Source organism: Phaethon aethereus (genome assembly GCF_964289735.1).
Source record: "Phaethon aethereus genome assembly, chromosome: 10".
NCBI lineage: Eukaryota > Metazoa > Chordata > Aves > Phaethontiformes > Phaethontidae > Phaethon > Phaethon aethereus.
This window is the reverse complement of record NC_138586.1, coordinates 17,712,173-17,727,430: the sequence shown is the minus strand read 5'-3', so window position 1 is coordinate 17,727,430 and position 15,258 is coordinate 17,712,173.

The following is a 15,258-nucleotide window of genomic DNA, read 5'->3' as shown; positions in this document are numbered from 1 at the left end:
CTGTCAGGCAGCAATCTTGAAAAAACATAATTGATTTTCTGACTTCTGGTCAGATTTTCCACCAAATCTAACACCCTACATATCGTGCTCAAAATACAGGCTCTAAGAGCACAAGGAATTTATTGTTAAGTTTTATTTTATTATACAACATTACAGCCATTCGAGAGAGATTGTATCCCCTGGCAGTTTCAGGAAAGTTTTTTTCCTTTTAGTCATTAGAAGGAAAATAAGGTGCTTGCAAAAAACGGGAAATCCCCAATTTCAGTTAAATCGAGAGCATTTCAGGGACTTCACCTCCAAGAAGGCAGCAAGATAATTTACATTCTGACCTAGATTTCTAACCCAAATGTATTTGCCTGAATGTGAAATGACATTTCATTTGCTCAAGGGTTCTATTTATTTATATAATTATCAAAGAAAAGGGGTGGGAGGAAGGCTCTCTTTCTCAGATCCCACCAAAAGACTTGGGAAGAAAATGAGGCTAATGCTCTGGTCACACACAAGCGGGGGAAGGAAGTCCCTGGGAGGCCACCGTGCCCGCACATCTGCTCCCCGTGCTATGGAAGCCCAAAAGCTGTGCTGAAGCTTGAGTCTAGCTTCAGTAAGTGCTTTTGCCCAGTGCGACCTCACCCCATGGTCACCCTGTGCTCTGGTCCATGTGGCATCAGGAGCTAAGATGACAATGGGAAAACCCAAAGCTGTTTGGGAGCATACGAGATGCTTCCCAAATGCTTCCAGAAAGCTGGAGTTCCAAACAATGTGAAATCAAGGGTTTTGCATGTAGGAAAAATACTATCTCCATCTATGGGAGAGTCCATGAAATAGCTCTGAAAGACCTTCAACGACTGAACAGCTAACCTTCACCATCTGGAAGCTTCTGGGTTTCTTCCCCAGCTAATTCAACGCTTCAGTGCTGAGAAGGGCCAACAGTTGCCGTTCTGCAGGACAGAGGAGAGCAGCAGAGAACGGGCAGAGAGGAGAGTCCTGGTGAGCCCATGCCTCCTATGGGCACCTCAACACCTCCTGAACCCTTGCTTACGTGCTCCTCTAACTCAGGGCATTGCCACTGCTCTTACAGATGTCTAATCTCACCAAGAACAGCACAGCGTATTCTGTGGCACTTAGTGTCACGTTGTAGTCTTTCCCTGTGCCTCTCCTCCCTCTGCACATTTCTGACGGAGCCATACTGTATCGGACGGTTTCCTGCTCCGGGAGGAACGAGGGCAGCAGCAGATCCGAGTCAGACAGCAGCAGGAGGCTCCAGCAGGCCCTTTGAAGCTCCCCACCTAACCAACTCTGCAAAAGGAGGAAGAAAGAGCCTTAGTATTGCACCACAGAGCTAATCATCATAGAGAAAAGCCTTTGTGTATTGCGAAGTGCAGGTCAAAGCAGCTCAGCTCGAGAGCAGTCAACAACCCCTTGTTCTGACACAAACAGATGCTCATCACAGAGAGACAGATGAATGGAAAAAGCTGGAAAAAATGACATAATCACAGAGCAGCACCTTTGAATATAAGTGTGCTAAGATAAAACTTGCCCCTGCCCTCCATCCGCTTACCGACAGGTCCCTGGAATAGTTATGCCTGGTACACGACAAGAATCTAGTCATTAGCTCTGTATTTGCTGGCAGCCAATGCCTGACCTGCTGAATTCATCTGGCTAAGAGGTTTATTTTCTTCTACTTTATTCCTGACAGTGTCATCTTTCAAAAGGCACACATTTCTCCATCCTAGAAGCAGCTTAGCATGGTCCCTCTGAGGACAGGAGACGCTCAGAAAGATTTCCAAGTAAAATGCCTGAAGTGCACCTTGACTCCTCTCGCTGGGGACCTGTCCCCCAGGCTGCACACATCCACCGACACCATCTAAGAGCCACCGGGAGCTGAAAACTCCCTTCTGGAAACCATGGGGCGTCCCTGAGAAGCCCCTTCCTTAGCTCTTGGCTTTGTTCCTGAGCTTCTGACCGTCCGGGGTGGCCCCATCCTCGCAGCCTGTAGGCTCCTCCGGCTGCCGCTGGAGATGGCCGCAGCACCCGGGAGGCTGAGGCTGTCCCTGCGCACGTGTCTGCACCCCGGAGCAGCCCTGGCCCTTGGCACCGGCCAGTGCGATCACCCCGAGGCGCAGCGCCCTGAGCACCCAGTTCTTCACCTCCAGCCGCTTCATCCCCTGTTCTGGCTGCGGAGACGCAGAGCTCGGCCCCTGCGTGCGGCTCATCTGGGCGGCGGGTGGGTGATGAGAGGAGCGAGTGTTTGTGCTCCACGGAGCTCCCATTGTTCCCAGCCCTTTGTCTTCCCGCCCGACGCTCACTGGCCACCTGCCTTCCCCCCCCCTCGGCCTTTTGAAGAGGGATTCTTTGCTTCCCTTTGTCACCCACCCTGCCCCAAGCTGCCCGCGCCGCGGCCAGGCGGGCTCCAGCCTCCGAGAGGAGCCAACAAAGAGGCAGGGACGCAGCCTGCCCGGGACGCGGGATGGGGAGCACCGCGGCACGGCGCGGGGGGAAGAGCGGGACTGGGTGGCGGGCAAAGAGCGGCTCTCCCACGATAAAAGCGAACGTAATAAAACAAACGCAGCAAAGCGCGAAAGCGAGACGCAGCCCCGGCTTGCACTGCCTTCCTGCTGCCTGGGCACCACCGGGGGGGACTCAGCTGGCACCCGCCATGAAGAGCGGAGCCGCGGCACAAAGAGGTGTTGCGGCACGGGTCTGTTCTCGTGCGCAGGAGCCGGGCACGAGAGGACGCGTGCCCAGCACACCTCCCGCACCGAGGCATGTTCAGGACAGAAGACAAGTCTCTCCATCTCTCCACGGGCATAAAAGCAGCACACTAAAATAAATAACTATTCGTTCAAGCCTGCAGACTGTGAATGTAGTTAAGGGAACGAATGTCTCCTGGCTACCCCGAGCCCTCCCGGCCCCAGCCCGCTAAGGTGCGTGCACGTGCCTGCAGGGCACAGCCCGGTTCACCTGACGCATCCCCAAAATACCAGCTCCCTCGGGCAAAACTCACAGAGCTGAATTAACGATGGTAATCAGCCCCACACGCTTCTCCTGCCAAACGCAGGCAGCGCAGCTCCTGCCGCCCGCAGAGCCGGGCTCCGCGCCGAGGCAGCCCCGTCGGGCCGGCTGCTCCTGCCCGGGCTGCAGCTGGCTTTGCAGCGCGGCCCTCCCAGCCCCTTCCCACCCCAGAAATCCTGCGTGGATGGTGCAGTGCTGCCGGAGGTGCCTGCTGCTGGGAAGCTGCTTCACACTGCGAGGAGCACTTGCATACAAAAAAGCTTACAGAAAGCTGCTATAAGGAAGCGACTTATGGCTGTAGCTCCAACCTAGTCGACATATAACGTGTGCTACAGCACACGTCTGGTAAGACCCGACGGTGTAAGGTTTATTTTTTACCTAAGTTATTTTTTACCTCCCTCTGGTCCTTGATTTACCCTGCATGGGAGGATTTGTACACTCCAAGGAGCCTGCAAAATGCTTTGCAGAAGAGTGCAAAGGAAGGGCAAAACATTTAGCAAAGACGAAACGCACGCGCGTTCACTGCACCGACATTTACTGCTCCCACGTGCTGGAGGGCTGGAGGCGGCCGGCCAGGCGTGCAGCGGGGGCTGCAGGCAGGGCAGGCAGGGGACCAGGGGACGGGCAGCAGGAGGTCTGGGAAAAGCATCGCCTTGGCTTGCTCAGCCGCAGCTGTGACCTGCCCGGCATGGGGGCATCGCCCTGTTTGCCCCCCGCAGCCCAGGGACCTGGTAGGGAGATGCAGCTCGTCCCTGGCCTCAGCCAGAAGGGGAACTAGTGGCCCGGGCCAGCACGGAGGCTGCAGGCTGGGGACGGGAAGGACAGCAGAGCCAGCCGCGCTCCCGGAGCCTGGCGCGCGCTTCCCGCCATCGCTAGCGGGGCCGCAGCTGCGGCGGAGGGAATGCGTCGGCAGAGACCCGCGGCATCAGCACGGCTGCGGGAAAGGGAGGGCAGGGGAGCCTCTCCCCCAGCCCAAACCTCAACCCACCAGCATGCCCAGGTTCCCGTTCCCACACTGCTAGCACATCGTTCCCCGTGCCACGTCCCAGGGCCTCGGGAAGCAGCCGGCGGGCGCGAGCGCTCTCGCCCTATTCAAACCAGGGAGTTGCCGCACAAAGAAAGGGGAGCAAAACCCAAACACCCTTTCACCGCCCGCCCAGACGCTTGGCTCTGGGTGATCAAAGCCTTGCCGAGGAGCGGCTGCGAGAGCGTATCCGGGAAGGTCTGATGGGATGGAGAACACACACGGGGGTTTAGCCCAATTTCCTCAGGAAATGAGGCTGGTTGAATCACAGCTATTAGTCACAGCGCCTAATGAATTCTGAGCCCTTTGGCCAATTTCAGACAAAATCGACTGAAAGGGGAGTCCTTGAGGCATCACGTTCCTAGGAGCTTTGCAGGGCAGCAGCCCGGGACGCCGCGCCTGCTCCAAAGAGGGATGTGGGAACTGGACCTCATTGATCCCACCGCTTGCAGGACTCCCGTCTCCAGCCCGACTGATGCAACCTAAATCAGGAACCCCAAAGGGGAGGCTCATCCAAGTGAAACACCCGCAGCCAAAATTTCCTCCGTAGCACATCCCTGGGGAGCAGAGACGCCAGGATGGGCCACGTCTCGCCGGCGGGGCAGTCGGCTGGAGCAGCCTGCCGTGCCCGGTGAGGTTTCCTCTGCTCCAGCCCACAGTTTGCTGATTTATGTTTAAAACGGAGACAATCAAATTACACGGGAGCTGATGCTGCTTAATGCATAAAGGCACTGAAATGCCAGGCCTCATCGAGTTGCCATGTAAATCACCATGGTTAAGCGGGTAACCGAGAGCACAAGTAGCAGGGGCTGAGCGTGCGTCACCCAAAACTCCGCGCCAGAACCCAGAGGTGTTTCTCGAGGATGAGCCAGGCTGAAGGGAGCAGCCCCGCCGGGGCACGGCCGGCGGCAGGCGGGCTGGCACGGAGGGCTTGACCCCCCCGGCAGGATTTTGTTTTGGGGATTACACCCCAAATCAGACAGAGCCACACAGAAGGAAGAGACAGACTCCAGCAATTTACACACCAAGTGGTTCAGGTTCCAGTGAACTAAAATCAATACGAATAAAGGAATAATAAGAAGAGATGCTGCGAGGACGGATGGGAAAGGAATAGCTAAGCATCCTGCTAGGGAAATAGCATAACTCCTGCTGAGCCCCGGGCCGTTCCCTGCAGGGCAGGTTTAGGGTGCTGCTGCCCACCTCGCCCCAGCCACGTCACCCTGCCCCGGTCCCAGCACCGGTGCTTGGCTGCTGGGGTGATGAGCCGCATCAAGCAGCTGAACCAGCAGAAAAGCTAAACCTGCAAAATACAGCCCCGTGCCGGGGAGGGGGCACGGGGGAGAGCTTACGGCTGGCTGGGCTGCTCCAGAGGCAGCAAACCCCGTCCCCGCGCCGAGCGGCGCAGCGGGCTCCTCCGCAAGGCTGGGAAGTGACGGAGCAGAGCGCTGCCCCGGCTGCCAGGCACGTCCCGGTCCTTTGCAAATCACCATCCAAGCCATGCCAGGATTTTCTCCTGCAGGGAAGTGTTTGCTGCTCTCCAGGGTGCAGCCCAGCCCGGGAAGCATCTGCAGATGTGCCAGTGCCCTGAATGCTACCTCAGAAATGGGCCAGAAGCCGCCAGAAGAGCTGATGCTTTGCTTCACTTGCCCTTTCGTAACAACTCTGAGCACCGGACTTTGGCTGCTCATTAATTAACCCGTTGTGACGAAGCAGCTGCCCTGTCACGTGTCGTGGAAGAGAAGCTGCACGCAGGGGGAAGGCATGGGAGACCAGGGGAGCAGCTCCTCTCAGCAGGAGTGATGGAACGTATGGAGCTTCGGGGATTTCACAGGAAACATTAGCACTGCCAAAGGTCACCCATTTCTGTGAGAGCTCCACAATTCAAACAAGCAACCCTTGCAAGCCAATTAGCAGCAAACGTGACAGATCTGGATTTTATTTATGTAGCATGTAGGCAAACAAAACCAGATTTCAGCCTCTCTAACAGGGACGCAGAGGCTGGCAGGGCCACGCGCGGGGTCACCTCGGCCCCCTCGGTGCGTTCAGCGTGTCCTCGTGGGCGTCGGGCCTTTTACAGCGCTGCAGGCTGTGGCAAAAAGAACACCCTGCAAATTACCAGCAGTGCTACAATGACATTCCCAACCCATCCTTGGGCATCTGAAATTATTAGGTAGTAAATTTAAGCTGGGGGGGAAAAAAAAAGGGAAACCCTTTTCCACACAGAACACAATTACATGGTACAGTTTATTACCACCAGATGTTGCGGTAGCCAAGAGCACAAGCTGCTTCAAAAGAGACCAGACGTACAAACGGGGGAGCAGATTGGCTGGCGACCGAGCCCAGCCGCCTGGCCGCCATCCCTGGCTCGGGGCATCCCCATGCCCTCGCTGCTGGAAGCCGGCAGGCTCTGCCATGGGAAAGCTCAGCCCTTGGTTCTGAGACCTTCTCCCCAGCGTCTGCTGCTGGCCGGCGTTGGAGGCCGAGCACGGAGCCGAGACCCGAGCTGGGCTGGCACAGCCACCCTGCTGCTCTGCTCACGGGTGGGAAGGTGCTAAAGAGCAAACCCGGAGCCAACGGCACCCCGGCGGGAGCCCGCTAGTGATCCAGCTGCGCGCTGCAAGGCAGGCGCTTGAGCGAGGGTTTAGATCCAGCATCAGCCAAGCCCTCCTGGCTGGGGGTAGCTACCTGTCGGGCTTTCTCTTGAGAGCAGTATGATGTGCAACAAGTCAGCCCAGCCTCACGGCTCAGCTGCAGCAGCCCCTGGGGATGAATCCCACATGCCTTGGCCCGACTGGCACCGCTGGGCACCGGGGGCTGAAGCCCCCCTGCAGAAGAGCGCAGGAGCCCGTCCCCGACAGCCCAGGCAGGGCACTCCTCCTTGTGCTGCAGGCAGGAAAGCCTGGTCAGGCATGGGGCTCGCACCAGTGCCCCCCAAAAAACTCCTCCGCACCTGAGGACGAGGAAAACTGCTCCATCGCCTTTGCCACCGATTTAAATCCAGCGTGCTGCTGCTTTGTCCACGCTGCGAGCCGTTCAGCAGCAAAAGCACATGGTGCTGTTGGATTAATCACTGCCACTCACTGGCGCGGTTCGCACACGCATCAGCCCAGCAGGAGCAGTACCGAGCTTTGTCATCGCAGAAGTACTTTTCAAATATACATATAACAAACCTAACATCAAAGATCCTGAAAGAGAAACTTCTTTCAGATGGTATCCCAGGCTCAGCCTCTACAGAGCACAAACAGAAGGGATGAATGATGCTGGAAACAACAAAGAGAAGTAAATTGTCTCCTCTGGATGAACTCAAGCTTGAAATCTAAAAAGGGAACTTGTCTTGCTTTTGTCTCTGCTGAAGATCCACCTCCTGCCTGGACAATACACGGCTGTTCGGGAGGCAAGAGGCAGCCGGAGAGCTGGGCTGAAGCCTGGTCAAGCTCTATTTACAACCCCCCAGCTCACCAGGAAACAATAGAACCTGGGCATTTGCTTTGATCAGCCTACTCAGAACTCCATCGTATTAATGTGCTACGTTAATTAATAGCAATAGGTCGCGCTTTTGAGGTGCCTTTTATTCAGCGATCAAGACGACTCCACCAACGCTCACCCCCCCCCAGCACCGAGGTGCGCGAGGGTCTCGTCTCTCCCTTCGAGACGATTAAGCAGAGGAAGAGGGAACCTGGGCTGCAAAGAGGCCCGGGGACACCAGGCTGAAAGGGGCTTTGCGGGGCGGCCCGCGGACACCTGCGGGTGGCTCCAACAGAGGAACGCGCAGCACGCCTGGCTTCCTGCCATCCCTAGGGTGGCAAACGTGGCGCGGCATCATCGAGGACCGTGTCCCCGGGGCAGCAGGAGAACAGGCAACGCCCCGTTCCGAAAGGCAGCGGCGGGCCAAGGCTGCGAAACGCGGAGCAACACCCAGCCACCGTGTGTCACTTAAGGAGAGGCATCCCCAGCCATTATATAAATTGCTGATTCGCCATTTAACAAGTCAGCATTAATATTTATTGCAGCATGTTCACAATTGTAAAGATCTTCATTTAAAATGTTTTGTGCCTCACACCCTGTCAGCAGGGAAAGCACTATAAGGCAGAAAGCAGGCTTGCAGGCTCTAATGCAAAGTGATGGCTCCAGCTTCAGAAGGGAAGCCTATTTCCAGCAGGAACATCTGCTCTCGGCGTGGAAAGCGGGTACCTAGTCGAGAAGGCTGGGAGCAGATGGAACGGGAAAGTTTCTCCTCCTCGTCGCAGAGCCGCAGCGAGCGAGGTTCACCACCTCGCCAGATTGCCTGCTGGGTGCTGCCGCCATCCCGGGCTGCATCCCCACGCTTTCTTCTCCTCTTGCTCCAGAGCAGGCAGGGAGCGGCGGGGAAAAAGCACTTTAATTGTTGAGTGCAGCAAGAGCAAACCTGATTTAGATCTGGTGCCAGAAGCCGCGCCGCTGGCAGCGACGCAGTTCTCCATCGCTGGCGTGCCTGCGGAGCCGCAGCCGGCCCGGCGAGCAGAGGTTTGCGCGGTCTGCGGCACCGACGTCAGGGAAGGCGAGAACCGTCCGCGCATCGGGAGGAGGAAGGAGGAGAGGTTGAGCTGAACCAGGCAAGGGAAAGGAGAGAGGACTGCAAAGCAAAATAAAGATTAAGGTGGAAAAGTGAGAAGAACTTAATGCTAAGATCTGTTAAACCTCCCTCTTGCAAAGCCTTATGCAGGTGCTTAACTTTGCAGGCTGTGAGTAATCCAATTAAAGTTGTTAAATCCCGCAGAGACTTAAATTCAGGGGAATTAATGGTAGTGCGCAAAGTTAAGCGCACGCTTACTGGGTGAAATAGTGTGAAAAAGACTACTTAGGAGAGAAAGCTTCGTGGCTTGGAACTTTTCAAAGTGGAAAAAAACCACCATCAAATATATCAAGAAATAATCTTACACTGGGTTGGAAGAAACGTTTGATGTGACCTAAAAGTCTCTTCAATCTCCGACTTCTATTAGTTTGTGACAAGACTTAAAAGGTCATCTAGTCCACCCCTTTGCTAATGCAGGATTATTCCCCACAGCACAGTGCCTGTTACTTTGTCCAGTCCAGTTTTAAATAAAAAGCCTTGCAAAATTTCCTCTTCCCAAGGACCATTATCCTCCCAATTCTAATGTGTTTCTTTTTGTCAATAGTTCTGTCAGTATAATGAAATCCTCACTGTGCTAAATTGCTAAAAAAGATCTAAAAGTCGAATCTTCTTCTAATATGACATGAAAGTGCTAGTATAAAAATAGGATTGTATTAGCGATTCTCCACTGTATTGTATTAACATCCTATTTCACTTAAGAGAGGGAGGACTGAATTATCTGCAGATTCTTCCAGCCACTACACTTACAAAGCTGTGTATTTGGGGTTCAGAGCTGCATGACTTCCCATTAAAGTGATACAATAAAATCCTCTGCGGCATGCAAAATGCTGAGGCAGCAGTTTAGGGCACGTGCCAAGCACGCGGCCCGACCCCGTTCTTCCTTGCACCCAGGCGAAGTCCACAGGCTCTGCAGAACTGCCGGGAACGCGGGAAGAGGTGCGGGAAGGCAGGCAGGCAAGACTTGAGGCCCTGGAGGCAGACAAAAAGGACAGGCAAGAGTCTGTGAAAATGCAAAGCGTCCACCGTGGAAGCGCGGCGTGGAGGTGGGATGGGAGCCCTGTGTCTCCGTTCACGGGTCGGGGCTCTGGGCCAGCCCAGGTGAGAAGAGGAAACAGCTGGCGGCAGCGCCTGCGCACCCTCAATACAATCAAAACGGGCATTTTTAGCCAATTTTGAGGGCATGCCAAGAAATTCAGCTGCCAGGAGGAGGACTGATGCTCACAGAACACTTCAAGGAACGAAGCTCCTGGCATCCTCCAGAAGGGATGGGGAGAAGCAGTGGAGGGGTTGGGGACTGGCACCGTGCCGGTGCCTCGGCCAGGAGCTGGGGCCGGCAGTGCCCGAGCAAGCGGAAAGCGGAGGCGATGCCTCCGTTCGCCCGCGGCTTGGTGGCAGGTACAGGGGCTTTCCGACCGCGCCGTGGCGTGGAGCAAGCTTTTCAAGTAGGAACTTTGCACAACTCATCCCTACCAGCATTCAGAGTTTTTGCATTATATTGCAATGAAACCCAGCACTAATATAGCCCGTTTTTTTCCCGAAGAACCAAGTCTGGATGCTTTAAAGGCTTCATTCTGAGCTTCAGTTAAGCTGTCCATAGCATCCACCAGGAATCTGGAAAAAAGTTTCATCTTGTTTCAGCCCCATTCTAGTCGCCATTCCCAGCAAGTTTTCAGCTGTGCCCTCCCTGGGATTTACAGGGGCTTATTTTCCCAACACATGCTCCCTCGTTCTTATTCTTTTTCTTCCTTTTTATTTTTTTTTTTTTACTGCATAGCAGAAAGCTATTGAGTAGAAAGCCAGTGGGAAGCCACAGCTATTGTATCTCTGGTTTCGTTCCTTATCTGCTGAGGGGTCCTTTTGTGATTGTGTTGAGGCAGGACATGCAGACAGCGCCTTTTATCACCAGCACGGCATCTCGGAATGAAAGGAGAGGCAGCGGGGATGCAGATGTGACGTTAAAGTATAAAAATCACCATATGGTAAAGATTGCTTCTGCTACAGTCTGGTCAAGATGTTGACACTTTGGTTATGAAAAGCAATATGTATCTCTCTCTTGGTGGTTTCTGTTCAAATTAAATGTTTTGTATCAGGCAGAGAACTAATAACGAGCCAGGTTTTCCCTCGACAGAAGAGTAGTAACAAATATGGAGTAATGTGAAAGCTGACTTGAAAATTACTATTCCCAAAGATGCAATAAATGTAGAGATAAGATTTGCTTAGAGGACTCGAATGAGATAAATGCTAAAGGTGCTGCTGGTGGGAAGAGAGTCCAAGGGGAACGGGCAAAAGCAAAAAAGTAGCATTTAAAAAACACAGCCTGACCTGTCAACATTTCTGTTAACACCGAATACCTCCCGGACACCAGGCACCGCTTCAGCCTTCTGCAAAACCCGCTCCTTCCCGCAGCGAAGCACAAGCAAAGAGCCAGAAAAAGGGTACGTGGGCGCAGACCGCGGTGCCTGCAAGCCAACGCCGCCAGACGTGCCTTTCGCGGTGCCTCTGGAAGGGAGGAGATGCCCCAACACGTGCGCACGGCGGCCGGGAGTGCTGCCGGGGATGTGCTGCGGGTGGCACGGAACCCAAACTGCAGCAGCACCGAGAGAAATCAAGGCACAAAACCGGCCAAGGTTGTTCCTCCGACCAACTGCACTCTGGAGGCACAGCGATTCCAGCCTGGCTCTGGCTAAAATAAACTTTGCACATCAAATATTTAATACCGCAAAGTCTCTTGCCGAGGTTACGCCCCGCAGCTGCGTCCCCCGTGCAGGCAGGCTCCCGTCCCGACGCGCCGAGCTGCGCACACCTTCCCCGTGCACCCGGCATCTTCCGGTGCTTAATGCGAGTTAACAGCAGCGGCGATTACTTATTTAAGAGCAGATCAAGAAATATCCCAGCTCTCTTTGGAGACTTCAAAAGCAGCTGAATGCTACCGGTATCCTCCTATAAAGACACAGCTTTGCTGTACCGCCTGCCTCAGGGGAACCTCGCTCCACCGGCAGCGGGAAGGGGAGATGCGGCTGCCATGGGGACGTCTCGGCGGGGGGGAACCTGCTGCCGTCCAGCCCCGGCACCGCAGCCGCCAGACCCACTGCAGGCGGAGGGGAGCCGGCAGGACCCTTCCCCTGCCAGGGGCCGCATCCTGCCCACGGCCCTGGTGGGCGCTCAGGCTGCCCAGCCAGCCCCCGTCGCCGGCTGAGGAGGTGGGATGCGGTTGCTATGCCAACAGGAAGCAAAAAACCAAAAATGAGGTTTTTCCCCCCTGGGGAGCACAGCGTGGCCGCGGGTGTCAGCGCTGGGCACCTTCCCTGTGCCACGGGCCAGGGAAGGAGCTGGGGGGATGCAGAGCCATGCCAGGGTTTGGAGGCTGGGACCAGCGATGGGGAAGGGATGGTGCAGCCGGGCAGAGCTCACTCGCGAGCACATCTCCTGCCTCACCCAGCCGGGCCGGCCGTCGCCACGCTACACCTTCACGCCCACGAGCGCCTTCCCGACCGAGGGGCGAGTGAGCGCGGGGAGGGCTGGGGGGTCATCGGCAGGTGGGCTGGGGGCTTTCCACCGAACCCTGAAGCTGGAGACTTCAGCCCCATCACAAGCGCAGGCAGGTGGGGCTGGAGCAGGAGGACAGCAGAAGTGAGGTGCTTTAATAGAGACCTTGGGAACAGCTTGCTGGCCGAGGACAAGAACATCCTCCATCAATAGATGACATTTCCCACTGGGAACTGGGGAACCAAAGCCCCATGGCCAAAATCTCTACCCCAGGCTGAGGTTGATAGGAGATTTGATATTGATTCACTGGGGCCAGGATTTCATCTTCTGATTTAAACCTAACTCCTCCAAAGAGAATAAGATCAATTTTACAGAGAATCAAATAGATAAAGAACAGCCTTTGAGCCGGTGTGCGGCAGAGAGAGGAGTTTAAAAAAAAAAAAAAAAAGGTTCTTTCCTTATCAGGAAAGTTAAAAAAAAAATAGAAAGGAACCTGGAGAACATTGTTTGCTCATTTTTCCTTTTCCAGTCAAAACAACCCCGCCTCTGTCTGCTCTCTGCATGGGCACCCGGGGAGCCGAGCAGCGGAGGGTTTCTGACAGTGGGGCTGCCATGGACCTGCCGGGGTGCCCACCCCGGAGCCCCCCGCCCAGCCCCTGCCCCACATGGCTGCCGTGGTGCTGGCTGAGTGGGTCCAATCTGCTGGGGCTCACGTCTGCAAAGCCTGCGCCAAGCGATGGGAGATGATGGAATACGCTGGTGATACAGCATCCATCCGCGTGGGCAGGAGAGCCACCTGCAAAAGGGGCTGGGGAGTGAGGGAGAGGCGGGGAAGGCAGGGATTTGGGGCTGAAAAGGAGAAACCAGCTCTGCCACCGCAGGGGAGCGGGGCCACGCTAGAGCCCCCAGCCCCAGGGAGCCCCTGCACGTCTCGGGGACATGAGCTCCCACCAAGCAGCCCCCACCCAGCCTGTCCGGGAAGCTGGAAACCCTTGCACTGAGCTTCTCTCTCTTGGAGGTTTTATTACCGTAGTTCCTTTTTATTTTGGCCTTGGAAGACAATTCGTCACCCTCCGGCAGCACAGGCTGGCCCCCGCCAAGGCTCTGCTCCCGCGCCACCTCCCCCTGCAGCACCAGGCCAACTTTGAGTTTCTCCTGTCCTAAAGCCTCGCGCGGGATCAGCCGCGCGTTCGTCTTTGGCCCCCCGCTGCCATGCCAGCCGCCTTCCCTCGCCCCGGGCGGGAGCGCCTGCAAGCGGCACGGGACCCGCGGCAGCGGTCGCCCTGCCCGCTGTGTAACTGCGATCCGGAGACAGTTGTTCTCGGGGAAAGCTTTTAAGCTTGATCAGTGACGGGGTTAATACTGTTTGCTATATGTCTCAATTTTTTAGCTGTATTAACGGGAAAGTGCCACGGCAGGGGTTTGCTACGGCAGTACTACAGTGGTGCTTTGTTGGAGGTTGGATTTTTTTTTTTTTAACACTGGGTTGCAATGACCGATCCCGCTGCAGCGCAGCAGCTCCCGACCACGTCCCCGCAGAAGCCGCCCAGACACCCCCGCCAACGGCATGATGTCTACCCTAAAGCCCAGAACTTGTCCCCAAAGAGCCATCCTTCCTGCCGCAGCCCCTTCCCGTCACCGCGGCCGGGAGCCGCGCAGGGAGCTGCGCGGCGGCAGCAGAGATGAGCTCTATAATTGTACACCTGCCTGTGTTTGTTCTCCGATGGCTCTTTGGGGATGCTCAGTTACATCACGTTCAAAAGAAAAGGACAACACCACAAAACAAAAACCAGATGCAAGTTAAGCAAGTGGAAGGCCCGCTGGGGCTGCCGGTGAAGTTGGACTCTGGTTTCTGCCCGAGCGACGGCAGGCAGCCGCACGGCAGGCAGCCGGTCCCACGCCTTTCTCCACCGGCACCGCCACGTGGGAGCAGAGCCCGGATCCAGGAGCAACAGAAACGCAGGTCGGGGACCTTCACTCCCCCTTCCCGGCCCTGCCCGCGATGCTCTGTTTGCGGAGCCCTGCTTCACGCAGAAATATATTATATATATTTTTGCTCTGTGCTTTCGGGCCTTTGATCCCTCCAATTTATTTGTGCTTGTCTTCGTGAGCTTAACAGTCAAAGAGTATGATAATTCATTGCTTGTTAATCCAATTTGTCTCTATTTAGATATTCCAGTTTAACATCAAATATAATATAAAATAATGTCCAAAGAAACAGAAATGAGGTCTGTGTCTATGAACCAGCTCTGAACCTTGCCCGGTGAGGGGCTGGCTGCTTTCTGTGCTAATTTATTCTCCCTGGCTTCACCGAGCCCGTCTTTGCAGCCGAGCCGGTCTTTGCGGCCGGAGCAGGGTGCTCCGCACCTCGGGGCGCGGCACAGCACCCCTGGGAGCTCTCTCCTAGGGACAGCCAGCCGCTGGCACAGCCCCGGGGAGCCTCTCCTAGGGATGCTGGGGAGCCCCGGGGACCCCAGCTCTGGGGGGGTGCAGCAGCTCCCCGGGCAGTCCAGCCCAGCCGCAGCACCCAGCCCCCCATTACCGACTGCTCCTCTTCGTCGGCGGCGCGTGGCACAGGCCAAAGCCTGCAGCCCAGCCGCGCCGGGGAGAGACCTGCATGGCCAAAGCCAGCCCAGCCCTCTCTTGCTTCAGCTCCGGATCTGGCCCCCAGCGCCAGGAATCCCGCCGGGCGGCGAGAGTCGGCACACCCCTGCGGGCCCGCAGCGCTTCCAGGCCGGCTCGCTTGAAAAAAGCATCCCTTTCCTCCCCGGCACGCTCCCTCCCGCCGCCCGCCTCGGCCCTTCCCGGCACCGTTATTTATGCAAACTCCAGCGCCGCGGTTGCCGCTGCCGTCGCAGCGGAGGGGAGGCTGCAGCTCTTCGGGGCGCGCCGGCGGGGACGGAGGATGGCGGCAGCTGGCCAGGGGCACGGTGGGGACATGTCACCAACCTGCCATCTCCGAGCCCCCAGCTCGCCGCGCACGGGAGCCCGCAGCCAGCACGACGAGCCGACTGGCTTTGGAGGTTTATTAAGTCAGGAGAGAGCCCAGCGCCCGTGGGGTCCCGCCAGGTTCTGCCGGCGAGAGCTAGTCTGGGAGTCCTCCCTCCGGGGAGGTTTCAGCCCC